Raw genomic sequence first — 15,382 nt, forward strand, 5'->3', positions numbered from 1 at the left:
GGCACTATGGGAGACATTATTACTTCTGGGGCACTATAGGGAGGCTTTATGACTACTGGGAGCAATACGGGCTTATTTTTAGTAGAACCACTCTGGGGGAGAATCTTACTACTGCATCCACTATGGGGGAATTATAACTGCTGGGGCACTATAATTGAGGATGATAACTAATAAGTGACCCCTGCTTTCCACAATTATTTTAGTATGATACTAGTATTTTCAAGGGAGCTATCTCTATTGCACTATTATTATTCAGCTTAGTAATTGGGAGCATTTGGGGGCACAGTGGGTACAGTATTGGGTGTGACAGCAGGATGACTCTGTTGGGGAACCAGGATTACGAGGTTGTGTTGAGAAGATGGGAAGGATGATGAAAAAGTAATACACCTAAGATGTCTGTGTGGTAAACTCTGCAGAGACAAGATGTGGCTGAAAAAAGTCATCATGGAGGTCTGGGCTATATGGAGAAGATGAGGAAAAGTAATGTGTACATTAGAGATTACATCATTGGATGTAATAGGTATGTAATTCTGTACTCTACTGCATGTTTGGTAGTGCTCAAAGACCAGCCAGCATGCTGTTAGTAGGGCTGGCTCGTGCAGTGGTCCACATATCACCTCCTGAGCCCTTCTTCCATATCTTAATTAGATACAACTTGAGGAGGTGGACAGGCTGTGGCAGCTTCTGGGGAGGTATTTGGTTCTGCTGAGTCAGTATTTTGTGCTACCCTATGGTATTTTGTTCTGCTGGGGCAGTATTTTGTGCTGGAATGTGGTGTTTGGTTCTGCTGGGGCAGGCAATGGTTCTGGATCGGCAAGGAGTTGTGTTGGAGTGGCAGGAATTTAATTGGTCAGTACTGTTATTATTTTAACATATTTCCCAACACTGCAACATTGATCCCGGGCAACCCCTTAAAGCATGTACAACCCTAGTCACTAGAGGTCAAACTTTAGTTATTTTCATTAATAAAGGTTACTACAGTTGGGACTTTTAAAATATAGAGTTAGTTCATTAAAGTGTTTATTACGCCTTATAACACTTATTTAAGAACATAATAAAGAGCAACAGTTCATTAACCTCCCTGTCATTTACACCAATACAGGGTGTCATTTTTTAGGTAAAGCAATAGACTCATCCAACACATTCCCTGTTTCCTGGGAAACCAAGTACAACCTAGCGTTGGCAATATTTCAGCTGATATTCACAAGATACATCAGAACTCAGAGAGAAAAATCCAATATTCTGTTACTACACCAAACAGCTGATGACTGCAAAGAAGCTGTAGAGCGGATCTGACGAATAGTTTCATAGCATAGTCAATATTTACCACACAAACAGATAGTTGGTGACAAACACACTTAGTTCTATGCCTGATCACAAATTATTAGGAAAATAAATTAGCATTCACGCATTGCAGAGCTAATAGCCCTTATGCTGGGTGGGCATTTAAAGTGAACCTCCATATTTTGTCAAGATGTGGAAGAGTATCTTGATAGCACTGTATACCGTACCTCTAAATAATGCAGCCACCAAATAATGCTTTACTACAGGGAAAAATATAACTACGATACTGTTCCTACAAAAACAAAACACTATACTAAAACCAACATTACCACCAAATTAATATAACATACTGAGACTGAATGTTGCCACCGTACAGTGCGTAAATGACACCATGTAGAAATATATATTTGTGATGTATGCACTGATACTTTAGGAGTCTAATAAAAGTATATACAAATTCTAAACCTGCAGTCTGTAGCAGGGGCGTAGCTACAGGGGGTGCAGAGGTAGCAGTCGCTACCGGGCCCAGGAGCCTAAGGGGGCCCAAAGACCCTTGTGCCGCATAAGAAGACACTGGTGTTATAGTGCATTATAGTGCATGCTGGTCAAGTTACACCTCTGGCTGGATGGAAGGGGTTAGGTTAATAATTTGGCATTTGGGGAGGGGGGGGTGGGAAGGTTCCGTTTCAATTTGCACCTAAGGCAGCACGAAGGCTATGTGCTTCCCTGCCCCTGGCCATAAAGCACTGAGGAAAGGAGGGCCCAAGCTGAACTCTTTCACCAGGGCCTATGAGCCTTTAGCTACGCCCCTGGTGTAGTATAATGTCAGTACAGAATAATAGAGTACTGTCCAGCACAATCTGACACTCTATAAAAGCATAGGCGTGCGCAGCCTTTTGCATTAGGGTGTGCACCCTAAAGTACAAACACACACACCCAGTGCACGTGTATATGAATGTATGTATATATATATATTATATACATACACACACAGGCCGGGTCTCACCCTAGCATTGCCGTGACTCCGCCTTTGCGCAGTGGCGACTCCAGGAACAATATATATAGGGGGGGCACATAATATACCACAGTCAAAAATGGGGGGGGCACTAATAATTTTCACCACTTAATCATACTACTGAAAAAAACGAAATAAGTATATATAAATAAGATTACAACATACGAGAGTATTGTGGTATGCAAGGATACCTTTTTATTGTACTAACGGCTAACCAAATACCTAAAAGACAAGCTTTCAAGAGTTTTCCTTTCTTCCTCGGTATTGCTTCAGACCTGAGAAAGAGAGAAAACTTTTCTTTAGAGTTTAAAGCAGTTTCAGCACTATAATAAAATAATTTACTTACAAAAGAAGCTATTCAGTCGTCTGCTGTGCTGTCCTCTGCTTGCTTCCACGGATCTTCCCCTCCTTTCAGTCTCTCCTCAGTGCGCAGATGCACTGCTATTGGAGATCTGTGGATAACACACTGTTATGGGGGATCTGTGGATGACACTGTTATGGGGGATCTGTGGATGACGCACTGTTATGGGGGATCTGTGGATGACGCACTGTTATGGGGGATCTGTGGATGACACACTGCTATGGGGGATCTGTGGATGACACACTGTTATGGGGGATCTGTGGATGACACACTGTTATGGGGGACCTGTGGATGACACACTGCTATGGGGGACCTGTGGATGACACACTGTTATGGGGGACCTGTGGATTACACACTGTTATGGGGGACCTGTGGATGACACACTGTTATGGGGGATCTGTGGCTAACACACTGTTATGGGGGATCTGTGGATGACACACTGTTATGGGGGATCTGTGGATGACACACTGTTATGGGGGATCTGTGGATGACACACTGTTATGGGGGACCTGTGGATGATACACTGCTATGGGGGACCTGTGGATGACACACTGTTATGGGGGACTTGTGGATGACACACTGTTATGGGGGACCTGTGGATGACACACTGTTATGGGGGACTTGTAGATGACACACTGTTATGGCAGACCTGTGGATGACACAACTGTTATGGGGGACCTGTGGATGACACACTGTTATGGGGGATCTGTGGATGACACACTGTTATGAGGGATCTGTGGATGACTCTGTTATGGGCATCAGTGAATGATACACGGTTATGAGGCATCTGTGGATAACACTGTTATGGGGGATCTGTGGATGACACTGTTATGGGGGCATCTGTGGATGATGCACTGTTAAGGAGATATTTGTGGATGGCACTGTTATGGGGGCATCTTACAACTATTGTAAGACCCCGCCGCGTTCTTTATGTAAAGTTTCAGTTTCCCAGTCTATATCTGGGTAGTTGAAGTCCCCCATAATACCCACCTTATTATGGTTTGCCGCCTCGTCTATCTCGTTTAGTAGTAGAATTTCTGTGGACTCTGGTATATTAGGTGGTTATAGTAAACTCCTATTAGTAATTTATTATTCTTTTTAGCTCCATGTATCTCTGCCCACAGTGACTCCACATGTTCATGTCCCTCACTTATATCTTCACGGAGTGTGGGCTTTAGACAAGACTTTACATAAAGGCAAACCCCTCCCCTCTCCGGTTTGACGATCCTTTCTAAACAGACTGTAACCCTGCACATTAACCGCCCAGTCATAGCTATCATCCAGCCATGTCTCAGTTATTCCCACTATGTCATAGTTCTCCTTACACATCACTAATTCCAGCCCCCAAGTTTTATTAGTCAGGCTTCTGGCATTAGTATACATACATTTGAGAGGTTTATGTATATTTTTTACACTACACCTTTCCTTCTGAACTGTTCTAGTCCCTCCTTCCATTCCTCCCCCAGTCCCACTACCGTGTCCCCGGTCTCTCTCTGCACTATCTTCCCCTCCTATAACATAATTACCCTCCCCCCCAGTCCCTAGTTTAAACACTCCTCCAACCTTCTAGCCATCTTTCTCTCCAACACAGCTGCCCCTTCCCCATTGAGGTGCAGCCCGTCCCTACGATAGAGCCTGTAGCCGATAGAGAAGTCGGCCCAGTTCTCCAGGAACCCAAACCCCTCCTTCCTACACCAGTTCTTTAGCCACTTGTTAATCTCCCTAATCTCCTGCTGCCTTTCTTGTGTGGGCATGCAGTATTTCGGAAAATAGTATGTTTGAGGTCCTTGCCCTAAGCTTTTGACCTAAATCCCTGAAATAATTTTTAAGGACTCTCCACCTACCTCTAATTTTATCATTGGTTCCGATATGGACCATGACCGCTGGATCTTCTCCAGTCCCTCCCAGTAATCTGTCAACCTGATCCGCGATGTGTCGAACTCTAGCGCCAGGAAGACAGCACACTGTTCGGCGATCACGGTCTTTGTGACAGATTTCCCTATCTGTTCCCCTAATAATGGAGTCTCCCACTACCAGCACCTGTCTGGCCTGCCCTGCTCTCCTGGTTCCCTGCTTACTGGAGCTGACATTCCCCTGACTGGCAGAGGACAGCAGTGCTGTCCCTGGACTGACATCCCCCTCATCTGCCAAACATGCAAACTTGTTGGGGTGTGTCAGATCAGAGCTGGCCTCCCTGGCACTCTTTCCTCTACCCCGCTTTCTAACTGTTACCCAGATAGCTACCTCACTTTCCTCAGCCTCCTCTCTGTCACCCTCCCCCTCATCTACCCCAAACAGTGCATGCTCGGTGAGAAGCAAACTCTTTTGCAAATTGTCAATGCCTCTCAGTGTTGCAACTTGCCCGTTTAGAGACTTGATTTGTGATTCCAAACGGGTAATTTGCTCACATCTTGAACAAAGACATACACCCTTGAACGGTTGTTCCAGGACTGTATACATCATGCAAGATGTTCACTGGACTGCATTGTCAATTGTGCAACACATACTAAATGGGGATTACACCACAAAAGCGATAAATACAATATAATGTAGTAATAAGAAACTGGCTAATTGCAGCCCCCCACTGAAGTCCCTGAATCTAAAGTCACTTAATCTTAAGTCAAAATTGGGTTCAAGTCTGGGGAATTGGGGATCCAGAGCAGTACTTGGAAGTTTTGGTCATGCTCTTCCAACCAATATCAGATACTTCTAGCCATCTGATGTCCCATTGTCTTGCTGGAAGATCCCATCCGCCCCAGGGAAGGCAATCAGCATGTATGGATCTGCAAGGATGAATTCATACCCAAATTGGTTGAAAGTGCTTTCCACATGGATGATTGGGCCCAGAGAATGGCACAAAAACATTTCCCAGACCATAATGCTGTCGCCACCAGCTTGTGGTCTTCAATCAGTCGTTGCAGTTAGTGTTGATCAAGCACTTTGGTGCCATGTTCCACTGTCTCTTTAGCTGCATGGTTCAGCTGTCACTGAACAGTGTGCACTTCAAGAGTCCAGATCTCTGTATAGAGTAAAAGGGTGAAGACCAGGGGACCACTTAGATAACGCTCTTAGCATTAGCCCCTAAGCCAAAACTGTTCAGTGACATAGTGGGTCTACACACATTTCGTGATAGTATGTCCTTGCTGGCTTCACCTGCATACTTTATTTTTAACAGATTTGAATTTTAGAGGTGGATTTAATCTCATTATTTGCAGTGTAGGTTGAGTATTTGTTTTGACTAGTGTTGATCAAGCACCAAAGTGCTCGGGTGCTCTGGCCGAACACATCGGGATGCTCGGGTGCTCTACCAAGCATCCGAGTACAATGGAAGTCATTGGGAGAACCCGAGCATTAAACCAGACACCCCCTGCTCTGAAGAGGGGAGGGTGCCTGGTTCATAGGAAAAGGTCATAAAACGATGGAAACACCACCTAAATTGTTCAGGAACAGCATGGGGAGGATCTCTGGATGCATCTTGGACTCCCAGGTCGCTGCTGGGACCGATGTTGTCCGAGAAGTACGCCACTTTTACAGACTGACAATAATACACCGAAGATAAAATCGATTTTAGAGGAAATATTGTTAGGAAACATTCTTTCCTGTATATTTATTTGTATATAAAGTGCAAGTGCTGCCAAAAATTACAAGGAAGAGGCATTCTGATAAAACCTGTATATAACATAAGGGAGGGCCTCATTCACATTGTGGTACAATTGTTTAGGTAGTGGGACTTCTACACTCATAAAGCCTATGCACTAAGTGAAAGGGCTGCCAAAAATTACAAGGAACCGACACTCCAGTAAACCCTTTTTTACACACAAAGGAGGGCATCATACACAGCCTTGAAAAATGATGATTGATGGCCTGCTGGTGACCCTCAAAAACATTAGGAGCAAGGGCCTGCTGATCTGACCATCTAAAACATAATGGGCGAGGGCCTGCTGCCGCTTTGGTGACTCTAGATAACCTGGGGCCGATCACACATCCCTGTGACAGCGACGATAGTGGAATCTGACTGGAAAGGTGACGATCATGTTGCAGCTGGTATTCCACTACTGCCCTCTGCTGCTTACAAAGCCTGGCCAACATGTGGAACGTGGAGTTCCAGAGCGTGCTCATGTCGACTTGCGGAAATGTGCACACACGCGGCGCACCTTCACCAGTAGCTCAGGCGAATTGGGGTAGGTTTTGATAAACCGCTGAACCACAAGGTTAAACACGTGGGCTAGGCATGGGATGTGTCTGAGCTTGCCGAGCTTCAAAGCCGCCAGCAAGTTACGGCCATTATCAGACACAACCATACCTGGTTGTAGGTTAAGTGGTGAGAGCCACAGCTCAGTCTGGTCTCTTATTCCCTGCCACTGCTCTGCGGCAGTGTGCTGTTTGTCCCCTAAGCATATCAGCTTCAGCATGGCCTTTTGACGCTTCCCCACTGCAGTGCTACACTGCTTCCAGCTACTGATGACTGAATGGTGCTGCACACGGATAATTCGAAGGTGGAAGTGGAGGAGGAGGCGGAGGATGAGAAGTGGGGTTTGCAGCCACTAACGTAAGTGCTGGCAGAAACCCTGATCGACGTAGGGCCCACAATCCTTGGCGTCGGTAGCACCTGTGCCATCCCAGGGTATGACTTGCTCCCGGCCTCCACAACATTCACCCAGTGTTCCATTACGGAAATGTAGCGTCCCTGGCCGAATGCACTTGTCCATGTGTCCATGGTGAAGTCCCTGCATTGGTCAGGGCATGTGTGATGTTACGGGACACATAATGGTGTAAGGCGGGTACGGCACACCTGGAAAAATAGTGGCGACTGGGCACTGCGTAACGCGGGACGGCCGCCAACATCAGGCTGCGGAAGGCCTCAGTGTCCACAAGCCTAAATGGCAACATTTCCAGGGCCAGTAATTTGGAAAGCTGCACATTTAATGCTATGGCGTATGGGTGGGTGGCTGGGTATTTTCGCTTGTGTTCAAAGGGCTGAGGTAAGGACATTTGGACACTGCGCTGGGACACGGAAGTGGATGTGGTCACTGATGGTGCTTGCGAAGGTCCAGGTGCAGGGCGGGAGGCATCTGTGCCTGCGCCTTCGACAGGGGATTGGCCAGCACGTAACATAAGGCAAGAGGAGGCAGTGGTGTGACCTGCAGACACAGATTGTGGACTCAGGCGTTCCTCCCATTTATTACGCTGCTTAGATGCCATGTGGCGGATCATGCTGGTGGTGGCGAGTTTGCTAGTGTTCACGCCCCGGCTCATTTTCTAACTACTATTCTTCTGTCATCCGCACTTTCCTCAAAAAAGTGCCAGACTGAGGAACATCTACCCCTTGGCAAGGGAGATTTCTGCAAGGGTGTGCTCCGTGGAACAGTTGCGGGCCTGTTTGGTGTGGTCCGCCTTCTCCCTTTTGGCACCCCACTGCCTCTTCCAGCCAGTTGCAGTGCTACATACCCCCTCTGTACTGCTGTCCTCTCTCGGCTTTCCACCTTCCCAGGTTGGGTCAGTGACCTCATCGTCCACCACCTCCTCTTCCATTTCCTCACTCTGCTCATCCTCCTGACTTGTTGATGTAACAACAACCTCAGTGATTGACAACTGTGTCTCATCCTCTTCATCAACCTCTTGAGACAGTAATTGCAGTTGACTCATTGGCAACTGTGTCTCATCATCATCCACCTCATTTAACACTAATTGCCATTCCCCACTGTCATCTTCTTGTGACTGTGGATGCTCAAGAGTTTGGGAATCAGGGCACAAGATCTCATGTCCCTCTTCAAGCGTGCTTGGCGAGACGGCCAAATCAACTAATGGCGATGAAAAGAGGTCCTCGGAATATTCAAGTGTGGGATCACTTGTTTGGCCAGACTGTACATGGTGGGAGGAAGGAGGATCATGGTCAGCTATCCCTCGGGACTCCCTCATACACTTGGACAATTAAAGGACTGACCTGTTACGTGTGCGCTTGGGAGCTGAAGGCATATGTGTTGTTCTTATGTGCCTGCATTGCTGAGAAAAATGATGTTTTATTATATACAAACAGGGGCGTTACCATTACTCCAAGAGGCTCTGCTCCCTCTGTAACTGCCGTGCCCTCTGCACTTTAACATGGCCCGGTGGGATGACATTTTCACTGCTAGGCCCTGTCAAAGCAGACAGGGAGCGGCAGTTGCAGAGACAGAAGAGCCTCTAGGTGTAATGGTAACATTCCTGTTGCTCCTAGAGGATCATTTACATATATTTAAATATTCATTTTTTTTCTCAATAATGCAGGCATATATGAACATGGGCCCAACACAGACCGGCAGTGATGGGTGGCTTTAGCGCTGCCCTAGCCATTTTACAGGCTAAGGCAGCGCTAAAACATTTTAATTAGTGCCACTGACATCACAGGGTTCACTGCAAGGCGGAAGCCACCCCCAAATAGTATGCCCAGTGGTAATAAGGCTCCCTACAGTGCCCTCAGTACTAATAAGGCCTCCCTATAGGGCACCTCTTATAATCTATAGGCACTTCTATCGAGCCCTCAGTAGTAGTAATGCCCTCCACCACTGCCCACAGTATTTATAATGTTCCCTGCAGTGCCCCCTGTAATTATACCTCCTGCCGTACCCCCGGAATTATAATCATCTCTGTAGCGCCCCCATAAATTATAATGCCCATCCTCTCCCTCCAGTCTTCTATACCATGCAGTCCCATGTAAATAACACCAGTCGTCTCCCACCAGTCTTCTATATGATACAGTCCCATGTAAATCACCTATCTTCCTTGCAGTCTTCTATACCATGCAGTCCCATGTAAATAACTTCACTCCTCTCCCTTCTGTCTTCTATACCATGCAGTCCCATGTGAAAAACACCAGCCCTCTCCCTCCAGTCCCATGTAAATAACTGCTCTTCCTTACAGTTCTCTATAACATACAGTCCCATGTAAATAACTTAAATCCCCTCCTTCACCCCCTCCAACACATAGTCCCATATAAATAACATCACTCCTTAACCTACAGTCTTCTAAAATATCCAGTCTCATGTAAATAACACCAGTTATCTCCCTCCAATCTTCTATAACATATAGTCCCATGTAAAAAACATACAAACCGGATTCCCAAAAAGTTGGGACACTAAACAAATTGTGAATAAAAACTGAATGCAATGATGTGGAGATGGCAAATGTCAATATTTTATTTGTAATAGAACGTAGATGACAGATCAAACGTTTAATCCGAGTAAATGTATCATTTTAAAGGAAAAATACGTTGATTCAAATTTTCACAGTGTCAACAAATCCCAAAAAAGTTGGGACAAGTAGCAATAAGAGGCTGGAAAAAGTAAATTTGAGCATAACGAAGAGCTGGAAGACCAATTAACACTAATTAGGTCAATTGGCAACATGATTGGGTATAAAAAGAGCTTCTCAGAGTGGCAGTGTCTCTCAGAAGCCAAGATGGGTAGAGGATAACCAATTCTCACAATGTTGCGCAGAAAGATAGTGGAGCAATATCAGAAAGATGTTACCCAGAGAAAAATTGCAAAGACTTTGCATCTATCATCATCAACTGTGCATAACATCATCCGAAGATTCAGAGAATCTGGAACAATCTCTGTGCGTAAGGGTCAAGGCCGTAAAACCATACTGGATGCCTATGATCTCCGGGTCCTTAAACGACACTGTACCACAAACAGGAATGCTACTGTAAAGGAAATCACAGAATGGGCTCAGGAATACTTCCAGAAACCATTGTCAGTGAACACAATCCACCGTGCCAGCCGCCGTTGCCAGCTAAAACTCTACAGTGCAAAGAAGAAGCCATTTCTAAGCAAGATCCACAAGCTCAGGCGTTTTCACTGGGCCAGGGATCATCTAAAATGAAGTGTGGCAAAATGGAAGACTGTTCTGTGGTCAGACGAGTCACTATTCGAAGTTCTTTTTGGAAATCTGGGACGCCATGTCATCCGGACTAAAGAGGACAAGGACAACCCAAGTTGTTATCAACGCTCAGTTTAGAAGCCTGCATCTCTGATGGTATGGGGTTGCATGAGTGCGTGTGGCATGGGCAGCTTGCATGTCTGGAAAGGCACCATCAATGCAGAAAAATATATTCAGGTTCTAGAACAACATATGCTCCCATCCAGATGTCATCTCTTTCAGGGAAGACCCTGCATTTTTCAACAAGATAATGCCAGACCACATTCTGTATCAATCACAACATCATGGCTGCGTAGGAGAAGGATCCGGGTACTGAAATGGCCAGTCTGCAGTCCAGATCTTTCACCTATAGAGAACATTTGGCGCATCATAAAGAGGAAGGTGCAACAAAGAAGGCCCAAGACGATTGAACAGTTAGAGGCCTGTATTAGAAAAGAATGGGAGAGCATTCCTATTTCTAAACTTGAGAAACTGGTCTCCTCGGTCCCCAGACGTCTGTTGAGTGTTGTAAGAAGAAGGGGAGATGCCACACAGTGGTGAAAATGGCCTTGTCCCAACTTTTTGGGGATTTGTCGACACCATGAAATTCTGATTCAACATATTTTTCCCTTAAAATGGTACATTTTCTCAGTTTAAACTTTTGTTCCGTGATTTATGTTCTATTCTGAATAAAATATTAGAAGTTGGCACCTCCACATCATTGCATTCAGTTTTTATTTACGATTTGTATAGTGTCCCAACTTTTTTGGAATCCGGTTTGCATCTTTCTGTTAGTCTTCTATGGTGTTGAGCACGAATATTCGAATAACGAATATTTTTATCGAATATCGCAACTTCGAGAATTCACAAATAATTTGAATATAGTGCTATATATTCGCTATATCGAATATTCGTAAATTTTAAACATCTCAAAAAACATGATCCCTCACTGCTTCTTGTTTTTGGGCCAATTAGTCATTGGCCCACAAGCAAATTAAGGTGGAAGGAATAATTTTTTCATATAAAAAAAAATGACGAATATTCTAAATAACTAATATATTCACTATATTGCTATAACTTAATTTTTTAGAATATTCGGCATATTCTAAAAATCTAAGTTATAGCAATATAGCGAATATTCGTAAAATACATATATAGACTGCAATTTAGCTAATATACTGCTATAGTATTTTTTTTTTTTGTGTACATTTTTTTCCAAAAAAGAAGTTCAGAAGAGACAAAAAAATTTGACTATAAAAAAAAATGATAGCACTATATTAGCTAAATTACAGTCTATATGTGTATTTGACGATATTCATAATATTAAACCAACCAATATGAAAGTTGCCTTATACAGTTAAAGGGAACCTGTCACCAGTTTTATGGTGTCCTAACTAAGGGCAACATAAATAAGTGACTGATTCTCTTAGCAAAATGCCGGGTCACTTTCTTTAATTGACCCAGTCAATCTGCCAACTTCTTGTATTAAAAAGCTCCAGCTCATAATGATGAGTCCTGAATATTCATGAGCTCCTGACTCTCCCCGCCTACCTGCTGCTGATTGACAGTTTTTTTCCATATGAATCAGCAGCAGGTGGGCAGGGGAGTGGCTATAGCTCTGAATTTAAAAAAACGCTGGACTCACTGATATCACGCTGGACTCAAATCAGCTCATTAGCATGTGGCATGTGGCATTTTTGTGTGTATATTATGAGGTAACCATCTGTCACACCAGTAAGTGAATACATCTAAGGTACTTTTTAGTAGTTAATGATTGTATGTAATTAGTTAGATTATAATCAAATATCCATGACTGGTTCCCTTTAAAAGAACATCGCAATACGCGAATAATTAAATTGCATATTATTCGAAATAAATAGAATAATAACGAATATTCAATTTCAACGAATATAAGACGAATACTCAATTGAATATTCGCGAAATATCGCGAAATCGAATATGGCACATCACTAGTCTTCTATAACATACAGTCCTATGTAACTGATACCCCTCCCCTCTCTTTATCCCCTCTAACATACAGTCCCAGTTAAATAACATATTTCCCTCCCACTAAGCAGGAAGGAGGTATAATGGGGAGAACCACATCTCCCAGCATTTCTCTGGCACTTACATTCATTCCATGGCATCACAGGTCTCCACTGCTGAGCTGCCTCTTTCTGCACTGGTCCTACCTCCACTTTCACTGCTGAAAAGATCACATGACTATGAGGTCATCGAAGGTCCTTCAGCTATGGAGTTTAGACATAAACGGGCATCAGATTCGCAGTAGGTGCTAATCAGCCCCCCCCCCCCCCACACACACACACACACACACAAAACTCCGCCCCTCCTGACCTTCACACTAAAGTGCCCAGGTTATCCTGTTGGCAGAGGTAGGGAATGAAAAATATGATAAGATAAAAAAATAAACGCCTCTGCTGGGCCCCCCTCCCTTGCTGGGCCCCTGTGCAGCTGAACCAGCTGCACAGGCGGTATGTCCGCCCCTGAGCAGAGGTGCAGTGACCATCTGTCTTCTTTGGAGCTCTATACTCAATGGGGTTCGCTGAACTGTTGTTTTAGACACGAGTGGTAGCCCGCAGTGAGCTGCTCCACTGTAGTGTGTAGGTCTGCCCTCACACACCTTCGTAGCCGACGTTCACCTCTCGCATCAATGGCACATGGCCCTTCGCAGTTTCCACATAGCTTATATGCAATGGTGGCATTCATCCACTGAATATACAGTTTTACCACAACAGCACGCGAACAGTTCACAAACTTTCAGAAATACTGCTACCCTTGGCCCGAAATGAGGTATGTATGTGCAGACAGCCTATCGCACACCTTATATACCGACAAAGCCAACTCACGACACATGACATCTGTAGTGTCCCACTAGGTAGGGGTGGGCACTACACAAGGGTCAATTGGTGTGCGCGTTCCTCCTACTCACAAGGGACAGAAATGGTATATTCTCTAATGTGTTTTTTATATGCAATGTACCCCTGTATGATGCAATAGCAGGCCTAGTTGGGTGTAGTTAGACATCCCAGACACTAGAGGGAGATAGGGAGCCCCTAGTATAAATGTCCAGGCCCACACAGGGAGAGTTAGTGCAGTGCAGAGTCAGGAGTCTGAGAAGACAGAGGTTAGAAAGCCTCCTCCTGACATGCAGCTTGATAGCCCTGGCTGCTAGCTATGACCAGGAGGCTAGTGAGGATACCCAGCCTGCCTGAAGCCAAGAGAGCCCTAGTTAGCTCTGAAGCCACCCCAGTTGCAGGACAGAACCTCCTGGGGGAAACCCACAGTCATCCACCAAACAAGTAAGGAAATCCCAGGGAAAGATAAGTAACCCTGATGGGCAGATGCAGTAGAAAATAAAGCAAGAATCTAATACCTGAGGAAGATATAATTACCAAGGATTTAAGCCACCCTTTAGGCATCCGGGCCTTGGGATAGAAAGCCAGACAGGAGTTCTAGAAAGAACAGTGTACACTATTTCTGAGGAAAGGTACAACCTGCTTCTGAGAGCATTTGTGAATTTACCCTCTGCGTATCTTGCATAATTAATACCTGCCATTTTGTGGAGAAAGCCTACTTGTGAAACTGTGATTTAAGAGACTGTGTTACCACCTGCTTGTACAAAGTTGGACTGTTCAGTAAAGTAACGTTTGGTTCACTATACTACCTGTGTACCTCCATCATTCCAACTACCAACCGGTGTGCCACCGTCAAAGGCACTGGCGTCACGAATCCAACAGGGACCTTGCCCCAGGCACTCAAAATACCCGTAACATCCAGGGCACCTCATCCACCATCAGGCCTGGTCCCTACATATAGAGTGTGCCCAGAGGAACCGTGTCTACCTCTCCTTCACCGCCACATGCCTGCCCAGGGTTCTCCAATACAGTGAGTAACCCTCGATTGCCCATAACCGTGACCTCACTTCGCTATACCCTGCAGGTCTGGCGTGTTACACATCCTTCATGAGCTAGGCGCTGCTGACATTGAAAGTAGTCATAATAATGTGTATGTATACTGTGTATTAGTGCCATGACAGTGTCCTTGAAATTAACTGTGCCTAGCAGATAGTAATACAGAACAGAAAATCCAAAATCCCCCCAAATTAATGTTCTCAAGCTAATAGTGCCTTTGACAGCAATAGGGCCACACAGTGTCCCCAAAAATAATTTGCGATACTCACCTAACACTGTCTTCATGTTATTACTAGTAGCATGGACTACATCATCATGCTGGCCTAAACTGGAAACCCAATCTCTTGTAGGCTGGTGACCTAAACTTGCCAGGATTCTATCTCCCTAACATCAGGAGGGAGATGACGATTCCCATATGAGAATGCACTGAGTAGGGCTCACTGTGACACAAGGCCAGTATCTGGGTCTGGAATGCCAAATGATAGGAATCCTATTGGGGTACATTGGAAACTCTTTCTTCCTTTTTAAAGGTTTATTATTTGAATTTTAAATAAAAATGTATGCTACTCTTCTGTCACAAAGTCACACATGTCGCAGTGCAGTAAATGTAGAGTCAGATTTACCTTGTTCACTGCTTATATAACACTATCATATTCCACAGCGCTCTATGCAGATGATTCACATCAGTCTCTGGTCCACAGTCTATTTTCCCTATCTCAGAGGTACACATTAGAAGTAATTTCATTTAAAGTTAAGTAATGCTGGCTATAATAATTAGATTCAGGCACCACCATGTGGCCAATCAATCACACATCAACATGTCAGACTGAGCTGGAAGATTAGGAAAATAGTTTAAAAAAACTCAAATGTGCTTGTGCACAAGTAGTAAAT

The sequence above is a fragment of the Bufo gargarizans genome, chromosome 3 (assembly GCF_014858855.1).
Source record: "Bufo gargarizans isolate SCDJY-AF-19 chromosome 3, ASM1485885v1, whole genome shotgun sequence".
NCBI lineage: Eukaryota > Metazoa > Chordata > Amphibia > Anura > Bufonidae > Bufo > Bufo gargarizans.